The 11785-nt window shown below is 44.6% G+C and overlaps 1 pseudogene; it reads left to right on the top strand.

The window, feature by feature from the left end:
• The first annotated feature begins 10515 nt into the window (after positions 1–10515).
• On the top strand, positions 10516–11225 carry LOC144119487 (uncharacterized; annotated as a pseudogene).
• The last annotated feature ends 560 nt before the right edge of the window (positions 11226–11785 follow it).

Raw genomic sequence — 11785 nt, 5'->3', positions numbered from 1 at the left:
TTGGTTCTGGAATCGTACTGCTCACGTGGAGTCAATGCCTTCTCTTACCATCTCAAGCAAGGCGGTATGTGGCGGAGTGTAATGTACCTAAGTACTTGATTAAAATGGAGCAGACACTTCTTCTGGAAAGCTGTTCGAAAGGAATGCAGACATTTCTGGCTTCTTTACCAGGAAAAGGTGTTTCACGGTGAGCAAGGAGAACAATTCTTGCAGATACTACCTTAAGGGTTGTTGCCACGGTCCTTGTTCAGAGACAATTACACCAAAAAGCCAGTTATCGCTCTGTGTTTCTGCCGTAAAGAAGCGATAGGCCCTCACCCTTCTTCACAGCCAGCGCTAGTTTGGTCAAGCTGTCGGCTTCAGACAAGTTCTTGGGCTCCGTTTTTAAATGTTTGGCCTGACCTTCTTTTGCAGCTTGTAGAAATTCTTTGCAATGGCTTCATTTGTTTTGACAGAAAGAAGCTGAAATTAGCATGCAACACGCCCAGCAAAGGTGCTTCAAAGACAGCCCCGTGTAAGACGAAGCACAGAGAAATTCACAGTATGCGACAGTGGCTTAGTGTACAAGATCCGTCTATCATGAGGAGCGTCATATGTTGGGAAATAAGGTCGGTGTGTTAACATACATCTAATGAAACATGTATGCAACACAGACAGGTCATGGCAGCATGGTAGCAAGACACTTGTCGGACTATGAGTGCATTTCACAATTTCTAGAATGTAAAATTCTGAGGAAATATAATCGGTAGCTCATGCGCGAGATATACCAGACATACACATATATAAGATTTGTTCAACCTGAGTAAGCACATCGTCAGTAACGTTAACGAAAATATAAATTGACTATCTGGATAAATAATCAGAACAGATGTGACAAAACGACGATTCTATGACTTACCTGCTCTGCATTTTGGAGGATGCTTCCTGTATTTATTTTGAGCAAAGCAATAGATTCCTCAGTTGTTAGCAGTTGTCAGTCAGCTAGCTGCGGCATCACAATGTTCTCAACAAACAAGTCAGGCAAATTTTTTACTCTACGGGTTCTGGTTCCCTTTCTTTCAGACACACATGCACCATGTAGTGAACAAAAGTACAAACTACATAAATAGAATAAATAATTTTCCAAACATCGCTAGTGTAAAATGGTGTTAACAATTTGCCACATTCATCCTTAGGACAGACCTTTATTTCATCTGCCGTTACATGTGAAACATGAAAATACCAAGCAGCCAGATGAATGAATAAAATTTTCTCGAAAATTTAGCAACGATACACACAGTCATACCACTCCACTGGTCCATTTGAGTATACTGCTCAGGAGCCGCAGTATCTATGAGGGCGAATGCCTGCACCAATAATTAGTTACAAAGCAATAAAATTTGCATACAAGAGGCAAAGTACGTGGCATGATATGGATCCATTACAGTTATGCAAGCAGCAAAAATTGCATTCCACCTACACTCCAATATTATTTGAGCTACAAAAATATCAAAAAGGCTACCTCAGACCAGCACACAGTTGGCACTTAGATATGATTGGGTCATTCCACGCCAACTGATCCAGACTTCGTACTCAACCACCTTCGATTTATTTGAAAAAAATAATGCCTTGCTGCATTACTATAACAAACATTAGCCCAGCTTCTTTTTGGCAGAATGAATTTTTTGTCCGCCATCTCACATTTCGAAGTGGTAGCCAAACATAGCTTTGAGAAAATTTGTAAAAAAAACATTCATACGCATAACTATGAATCTTGTTTATATAAATATAAATTACTGCGCTTCCATATGCAGTAAATTGAACTTTTTTGTTTTAAAAAAAACATGGATGGTACAAAATATCAAAATTTGAAATTGTATAACATTTTTTATGTTCTCACAGCAGTTTTTCCCACCATTTCTGTAAGCTGTCCAGAAGGTAAAGAAGGCGATAAAATTGTTTCAGAGAGCAAAGAAGCATAAGGCATGTGAGCAAAAGAATTCTAAATTTGAGAAAATTTGCTTTTTGAGACATTCAGCAGTCTATTCCATAATGAAGTGATCTTAAATAAATTCTGAAAAATGAGAAGCAGCACACTGCCATTTCATGGCATTTATTTCATTAAGTTTATTCGGAGCATTTATGTTTTAAGTGCGAAAAAAATTTTGGAAGTTGAGTCCCTGTGTTCAACATGTGACATTTCTCCGTGCCTTCTCCTCACTGCAACACATTTTGCCGCCGGCTGCAAATATACACAAAATGAGCACTCCCCTGCTCGAATACAATGGTGCGCGGGGCTTCAATGCCGCCAGGTTCGGCAATACAGAAATGTGCTGAAGGGTATATTTACAAAAAGTAAAAATTAAGTGGCCGGATGGCATAACTGCTACTGTTCTTTAACACAAACAGTACTGAGCAGGGAAGCACATTCTGCGGTCTGACCAATCGGAGGTAAAAACCTCTACTACCATGAAAATGACTTTAGTTTTTCAGTGGAATGGACTTTTTCACCACGTCACATGCGAAGAGTGCTTGTGACTGCATTGGAGGAACTGTGAGGCCCTTAGGAGCAACACAAAGTATTCACACGTCATACAAAGGTCAAATGCTGCTCTATGAGCTGTTTACATGGGTGAACAAAACTATAAAGTGTGATGTAGCCCTTCGGGTGCTCCAACAAAGGATCGAAGGAAACGAAGGTGAAATCACTACGCGGTTTACGAGAGCACTACCATTAACATGAATACGCAAGTTTCAGCATATCGAGCCTTTATCTCTCTCGCAATGATGCATGCTGGACTTATATCATGCTTGAGTTGAAAGTGACAAAATGTGAATGAACATGCCAGCGGACCTTTCAAAACCAAAATATGAGGAGCATCCACTTGGAGCACCGTGCGCCGAGCAACACTGGGATTGAACGCAGGGACATAAATTGCAAATTTATTTTCTCCCTTAAAACAAAAATTTTTCCAATCAAACTTAGAAATAAATCCCACCGCCATTAGAAAAGAAATCAGGACCACGTCACCTGGCAACAAATGGCTGAATATGCCTCAAAAATAGAATTTCTTTGCTGACATGCCTTACATTTTTTCATCCCCAAAACATTTTTACCAGCTTCTTTGCCTTTTGCTGTTGTTGTGTTGAGTTTTATGGCACATAGGCAACTGAGGCCATCATGCGGCAAGCACAAGGTATTGGAGAAGTTTTTGTTGAATATTATAGAAACTTTAAAAAATCATCTACATATTTAGCACTTATTCGTTTAATGCAAGGTTTCAGAAAACTACGTTCAAAAACAAACAAATGGTTTGCAATAATACTGTGCTCACTACGAACTAGCAAGGTTATACAAATATATGAGGGCATGGTTCGGCTATGCACTCTGTTTCACGACGTCGCTTGATGAAGAAAAGAATGGAAAGTGGCCGAAAAGAGAGCCTAACGTACAACATAAAAAGAAGCTTGCTGAAAATCTTAAACCCACGTTTGCTTCCATACCGCTCATGAATATTTCCCAGTGGCAACAAGGTGAAAGCTGTGGGCTCCCATGTGGCTGTTTCCCGTGCAGACATCCATTTAATACCATCACGATTACAGACCGCAAAAATTTACTAATTAGGTCACTCTAGCGAAACAATGTACTTTTAAGAACGTGAAAAAGCAAGGTAAATATCCCTAGCTTGAACACCACAGGATTCCTTAATCTGGGTGCCGTTTTAAAAACGACTAAACACCAAGATAGATGGCAGCGTCAACAAATTGCAAATCGGCCTGATGCACAAAACAACCGGCAGTCAGCGCCTATGCAGCAGACAAAATTAAAGTTCGTCTCAGACGTCACGCTTACACAATGCATTTTACGCAGAGATGCGGTAGTCCCTACACACAGCCGCAAAAATTACCACTCACGAATAACCTGTAGGGCAATAAAATTGACGAAATAGCCTTAAACGGCTTTAAATTTTACAGAACACACATAATAGGGCTCTTAAGCAGAATGAGGCAGTAAGTACTCTTCAAACTTCGTTTCATCAGAACAAAAACAGCTGCGTGCACAATGATTCTCGGCGAACTCTGTTCAGCGCTGCTTCTCTTCCTAGGATACAAGGAAAGAGCGGCCTGTCACACTGCACATCTTGGCACTTAGGTACTTGGAAACAGCAAGCACTAAGACCGCTCTTCATTAACATATCCTTTGTAAAATGGGAACCAGCATGCATGAAGAAATGATTGCTTACCATTCGAGGCAGGTGCGTGGTAGTGCTGAGCTTCTCTATGTTGTTGTTGTTGTTATCCTCATACTATGGCACATGCCCAAATAAGGTGATTTGCCAAGAATTGGGGAGCACAGAGAGTTTGTCAGGCAAATATTTCCTGGACGAAAATAAAATAAATGGTAAGGAAGGAAGAATAAACAAAAAGGAACAACGAAATGAAATGGAAAATGCATAACGCACGCAGGAGATCGAGGATTATGTTTATAGCCGAGTAGTTAAATGATAATGACAATTATAAGAATAAAAATAATACTGAAAAAATAAAAAAATGAACAAGGTAGCCGACTTGGTTCCTTTAAAAATTTTGAACGGCGGTAAAAACAGACTTGTGGCGGTACCCAAGTATGGTGGCTCCAAACGGCAATATGAGTGGGCTGCTCAAACAAAGGCCAAGCTGTTGTAGTGGTTTCTCTAGAAGCCGTCTTCTCATCATGGTGTATCGGCGACAAAACAAGAAAAATGGTCTATGGTTTCGTGCTCACCACAGAATACACAGATGTGCTTAAGCGCCAACCCAGACCTGTGCAAATAAAAATTTAAGGGTGGGATCCGGCCGCGGAGCCTTGATAGAGATACCTCAACCTTCCGTGAATGGCCTGATTGCCTGCTCCACGAATACCTCAGGTAGAGGATATCCTCAGATCTTAAAAGAGGTCCACTTGTCATTCTTAACAAATTCTGTCCCCGAAAACTCGCTGCTGTAATGTATGCTGTAGCCGGAACGATAGGTAAAACGGGGCCATTGAGGGACGCCTTTGCCAGGCAGTCAGCAACTTCATTTGCTGTCACACCGCTATGACGTGGCACCGATATCATGTGAACAAGGCTCAAATGCGGAGGGAGTAATGAATGGAAGGTGTTTAGGATTGGCGAATCTACAGACGAAGCATGGGTCGAACACAAAGAAAGAGAGTCTGTAATGACAGCCACTGAAAAGAAAGCTTGCCCTAGTTTGCGAAGAGCAAGCACCACCGCCAGAAACTCCGCTTGGAAAATTGGGGTGTAGTCGAAAACCCGCGCAGAAAAAGACCGATCTAGAAGCGGGCAATATATTCCCGCCCCTGCCTTTTCATCAGATTGTGAGGCGCCAGTAGCTATCGTTAAGCTAATAGGTTGGCTTTGTAAATGGTATAATAATCAATTTAAAATGCGGGGCGGTTAATTTTAAATGTTTTTCGGAAAAATGTCATCACAGACAACTTCTGCAGAATACCCACTGTTTTTTGTCGGAAGGATCTTATACAAAAGCAAATTTATAGGTTCAAGCAACTTTTGTACCATAACTACCTGAGGGGTATGAAATCTAGGCCAGTGGACTCCAAAAAGGAGTCGGCTAGCAACAAAAAACCGACAAAGGAGCGGTGTAAATCTGATTCGTATATCCTTAGGTACGTCTGAACAGTTAGGAATTGAAATCTAGATAATAAAAGAGGAATACGGGCTTCAAGATAAAGCACGTTATTGGCCACAAATTCGGGGAGGTCAAGGCAGAACCGAAGCGCCTCCCACTCCAATAGAACGAGCGGGCGAATTTTGTAAGCAGTCGTACCAGAAAACAGTACAGATTCAAACTCTAAAATTGGTCGGACGTACAAAACATAAATCAGCAAAAGTGCATCTCTTCGAATTCCAGACCGGGGATTACTTAATCTACGCAACATGCCCACAGCACGAGCCCCTTTTGATGCGACATGGTCAATGTGAGACCGCCATGTGAGGTGTCATCATAAATGACACCAAGATATTTTAATGAATTAACTTGAGGGATATTTTGTCGCTGGTAACTGAGAGACAGATGAACAGGATCTCTTATTTGAAAAACAAGTACCGCGCACTTCTTTACATTTAAGGTGAGACATAAGTCACACAACCAACTTTCTAGCAAATTCAGATACGATTGCAGGCGCACACAGAGAGATTGAATGTCAGCTGCAGCAGTGAAAAATGCAATGTAGCCCGCATAGACGTACATGCGAATGCTTTGATGGCTGGGAATAGGGCTCATTAGAATATTAAAGAGCACAGGTGACAAGACTGCCCCTTGTGGAACACCTCTGGATTGTTCATATCTTCCAGAATTCACACCATTTAGAATACAAAAAACTGTATGTTTTGAAGGAATGCAGATATCTACGCAAGTAAGTATTTCGGAAACTGCTGAGTATATAATCTTTGTAATAATATGTAGTGTTCTACGCTGTCATAAGCTTTGGCTACATCTAATGTCACCAACGCACCATGCATTTTTTTAGTGCCGCGCAAGACGAATGCGACTCTCAAGATAGGTGTGAGCATTCCAAATGGAATATTTCTGACGGAAACCAATTTGACAGAGACTAAGGATATTATTGCAGTCCACAAACTTCGAAACACGTACGAGTATGACCCTTTCAGTTAACTTAACCACGTTTGATGTCAATGAATTGGGTGTGATATTATCCAGAAAATAGCCACCATCATTGTTTTTAGGTAAAGGTATCACTTTTCCGAATTTGCACTCAGGTGGAATCCATGCATGTTTGATTGAAAAATTAACCAGCTGCAATAAGGATGTAGGGGACTCCTCAAAGAGGATCCTAAGCATTTTTGATGCTGCCTCTTCAGAGCCAGTAGCAGCATTTGGTAACCTCAACACTGTCGGGGAAAGCTCGGGAAGGGCAATAGGGGGGACATGGTGAAACTGGTCCACTGACGCCACAAACGCGGAGCGCAAAGGAAGTACAGAGGCGAAACGCTGCTCTAATCCTTTGGCAATTGTCTCAGTTGTTTCTATTGCTTCTTGCGGGGTCAAAACACATGAGAGTGAATTTTCTGAAACCAGAATCTTTTACCGCGATCTTAAAAATCCGAAAAGTGCGCGAAAATTTCCTCATTTTCACAGGAAATCAAAATGCTCGAATTCATAATTTTCTTTCGCTTTTGAGATTGTGCGTTTAAAAGCAGCCGCAATGAATTTATGATCACGCCAACTTTTTGGGCACTGATTGTGTAGGAGCTTCTTCCATGCAGCCTTTCTGCCTCTGTCATCCCGCGAGCAATCTGCATTCCAACATCTAGCTGAAGTGTTCCCTCTTGATGTACGTACCAAAAATTCCGACTTCTTTCGGCATTCCTCAATAGCCAAGCATATGCCTTTTTCTGTATGCTCTTCAGCAGAAATAACCGCTGAAGCAAGAGTGGAGCGCAAAGAGGACTGAAACTGGCCATAGTTTATATAGGACCTCAACTGAGAGCACGCCGGAGTTAAGCGGGCAATTAACCTCATAAACGATAGGTATGTGATCGCTAGTTGAGTTGTTCTACAATCCACAGTCGAACAATTGAGTACAGGAACACTAGGGCTGGTGAAAGTTAAATCTAACACAGATGAAATTTTTCCACGGAGAAATTTGGCCGAACCTGAATTCATACACGAAAGGTCGTTATCAGTAACCCAATCCTAAAGGTGCTTACCACAGAAATCTGTGTTAAAGCCCCACGACATATGATGAGAATTAAAGTCACCGGCCAAGAGAACTGACTTCAGACAATTAAGGAGCAGGAAATTTAGGAGCCTGGTATCCTGCACATCGCAAGGAAAATAAACATTTACTAATGAAAACGGATAGCACCCTGAAATTTCAGTCTATAAAGCCAATAACTCACAGTCTATAGTAGAGGACTGAAAAGTAATCTTGGCCCTGTGACAAAATTTAGCAGAAACTAGTATCAGTAAGCCTCCTCCTCTCGACTGACGATCTTGTTGAAATGAACAATAATTTTGCAAATGGAAGTGTTTCTCATATGTAAGCCAAGAGTTGTGAAATAATTATGTCTGGATTATGTTGATATATAAGGTACAGTGAGTCTGTCGAACCTGAAAGAAGTGACCGACAGTTCCACTGGAGAAATCTTAAAACCCCTATGGCTGAGAAATGCGGGCAGCAGAAACTGCCTGCCATAAAATAGTTTCTTTTGGCTTAGAGCCAATCTTTTGCTTCTTTGAACTAAGCTGAGGATGTGGAGAAGGGCTAGACATGGGGGATCCACTGCGTTTGACGACTCGCATATCCGAATCCACCATCTCTGCATCATGAATAATTTGGGCGTTATCTGAATTAGTGGTCGGAGGAAGTGGAGAAACAGCAGTAACTTGTTCTTTGGGCGGAGACTGCTCTGGCAAGGAATGTTGGGTCATTAACGTAGGCATGGCTGACATGACAGAAGTCATTCCAATTTGCATGGCCTGGGTAATCTGCATTGCCAGAGCATTATATATGCACCCTGTGACAGTGGACACTATCCTGTCAACCATCTTAGCCGTAGAGGCTTCCACAGCAGTTACTATTGCCTGAGAGATAGACAAATCTAGTGTCACTCTTGAACGGGCTGACACAACTGCATAGCCGTGAGCTTCCTCTTTAATTTCTGATATGGCCTAGCGGCGCGGGCAGTGTTTGCGGTCGGTTATGTCTAGAAATTGCAATGCATAATTCCGAGAAGGACCATCCATGGAATTTGCAGCATAAGATCTACCACAAAGGCAACACTTCTCGTTTTGATCAGAGCATAAATTTGCTGAATGGTCATTGCCGCATTTGCACTGAAGGGGACATACACGGAAGATTAGGGGCCATGCTTTTATTTCTGAGCGGGAAGGCAGTACCCGCAAAAGTGGCAATAACAGTTTCCGTTGGCACCCGCGCACTGTCCACCTCCCGGCTACAGCCATACACAACAAAAACACCCGCTGCAGACAGAAGGTCGAGGGTCTCAACTAGAGACAAGCAAGAGCCCACACCGCAAACCAAACCTTTTGTACAGGCCAGATGTGAAGGAATGAAGCTGTTTACCGAGAAAGACCCAAAAGAAGACCAGTTTAGAAGATCCTTTACGCACGACAGGTCTGGTGAACGGCACAGAATCCCGCCACGTTGAAACTGCCTTACCTCAGTGATTGCTTCATAAATGGAAGTGGCCGCCTGGAAAACAGCTCGAACAGGCCCTGGATTGTTAATTTTGATAGAACCACTATCCTTTCGCACCAGCGCCACAGGAATGCAGTGGACTCGGGAGCGTTGAAAAGCTTCCAGAGGCATCTCATGAGACGGTAGGGAAGCCGACCAGAGGGACCTCCACTGGCAGGGAGACTGCGTAGACATTACCTGAGATTTAGAAACTCACCGCGTGCGTTATCCACACAAGAAAAAAGTTGAAAAGGGACAGGGAGAAAAAGAAAACAGGACCAGCCGCCCAATACTTAGCCAATTCCTCGTCTTCCTCCTGTTTCACATCACGGCAACGCCCGTCTTTTTCACTAACGCCGACTTCAGGACAACGACTGCTACACTGCAAATACGTTCTGGTGGTCGAACACGTCGACATAATAACTTCGCCCTTGCTTTCTGACTTCAAATCTTTACAATGTGAGCGAGCGTCGCCCTTTCTGCCAGTCATTTCTTCGTTGGCGTGCCGAAACCCCTCTCGCAACGGCGCCTCTCCTTCTCCTGTACCCTCCTCGCCCTCTTTTTTTTCCTTTCCCTCTATTGTTTTTTTTAATCCGCATGCTCGCCTACTTGTTCTCCTTTTTAACAGCCGTTCCGCTCTTCGCTCCATTCCTTTTTTTTAACCTCCCGCCTCGCCATTGAGCTTACAGGGGTATCTTCGCGCGCGCGGGGCGGCCATTTTGCCGCCGTGCAGCGGCTCGGGCATAGAAAGCGTGGTCCAGCGTCTTGTGTGTGCTTATTTTGGAGCATTTCTGCAGCCACAGAGCCCCAGTTCATCAACCGCTGCAGAGAAAGCGATTCGGGGACGCATTTTTGCCTTCGGTACGCGTTCGAATCGTGGTCCAACGCGCAATAACGCGAGACAAACTACACGTAGTCAAGTATTCGGGCCAAGCATACACCACGCGACAGAAAAAAACATATGTCGCGTAGAGAAAGCTATTGCGGACGTACTTACGCCCGCGAAACAGGTACGAACCGTGGTCCCTCGTGTTGTGTGGTGTATCCAGCACGCGAATTACGCTCCTTTCGAGCAAAAAGCGCGATTCTGCGCGCATTTCTTCTTTGCCCGCAAGGACTCCCTAGGCCGCCCCAACGTGAAGCTTCAGAGGTCAGCTGTGCTGTACCTCACCTTTTGCATGGCGAAGGAGATATTCATGACGGTCGCCAGAGAGATGCAAAACAGCGAGATATCTAAGCAGGCCTGCACCGACTGGACAAACTACGTCCGCGAGGTCTGCTGTGCTGAGCTGTCAGAGCAGCCCCCCATGGGTGGACCTGGCGAAGTGGTGCAGGTGGATGAGTGCCTTATGAGGGGCAAGCGCAAAGCCAACCGCGGCCGGCTTTTGGCAGGCGACAACGTGCCACCGCACCGCCAGAATAACTACGGCGGCGTAGTGGACCGTGGGCCATGGGTCTTTGGAATGATTTGGGAGGCCTCCAAGGAGTTGCGGCTCTTCAAGGTCGACCGGCGCGACGCGGCGACTATCGGAGCCATCATCGCCGCAAACGTTCAGCAGGGGACCACCATTGTCAGCGACGAGTAGGCGGCGTACCAGTGTGTTCCGGGGCTGCTCGACTGCAACGGAGTCAACATGAACTTGACTCACCAGACAGTCAACCATTCGCAGTTTTTCGTTGACCCCGTTACCGGCACGCACATAGAGAGCATCGAGAGCTCATCGCAGAAGGCCAAGGCCCGGCTCATCAGAAGCGGTCGAAAGCTTGCACTGCAGCTGACGGAGACCTACCTGGGCTAGCTTTGGTGGCAGTCCATTAACGGGAGGCAGCGCTGCCGTGACCCTTTCCTTCTGCTGATGGAGGCCATCGCCAAGCACTACTCGATGTGAAGTGGACCCCTGTCATCTCTCTCTGCACTGCACGAGGCCCTCCGGGTCTCAAAGCTGCTTTTCCAGCTTATTTTCTTTTCACGGTCCCTCTGGGGGCCACCAAACGAGCCTTGGCAGAGCTAGCACGATGCGTGCCACTGTCTCTCTCCCGAGTTCCCCTCTCGAAACCGAGTCTGCAATGTGCAGGAACCGGTGCTTGAACTGCTCTTGTTTTTTAATATAGAGTTCACCATCGCCACTGTGCACTCAGGTAATTTCTTTTGCATTGCCACACGCAAGCACCCGTGTATAATGCTGAAGGAAACTTGTAGGGCCAGGAATCGCGCCCGATTAAGACTGTTACGCGTTATTGCGCGACAGAAAGCAGCGAAAGCGCGCCGTGGTAGAAACACGTGGACTAGACGCCCTCAAACCGGACTTATCGTCCGATGCAGGACGATTATGTGGTTCTTTGATGTCTTAACATGGTCAATTCACGAAGGAAATATTTTCAGTCAAAAATTGGGAACCTGAAATACGTCGTTACTTTATATACGTTAACAATCGCTTTGTTTGCACGAAACAACCGCAAGGCCGCGTGAAAGGCACGCGCATGATTAAAACTTTTACTCATGTTATTGCGCGATAAATCCGCCCAAAGAGGAAAAAGGCGCGGGAAGTGACCCGCGTCACTGCCTCGGACACGCCG

This window comes from Amblyomma americanum, chromosome 2 (genome assembly GCF_052857255.1).
Source record: "Amblyomma americanum isolate KBUSLIRL-KWMA chromosome 2, ASM5285725v1, whole genome shotgun sequence".
NCBI classification, from domain to species: Eukaryota; Metazoa; Arthropoda; class Arachnida; order Ixodida; family Ixodidae; genus Amblyomma; species Amblyomma americanum.
Note: the sequence above shows the minus strand (reverse complement) of the source record. Positions and strands in the feature narration are given on the sequence as shown.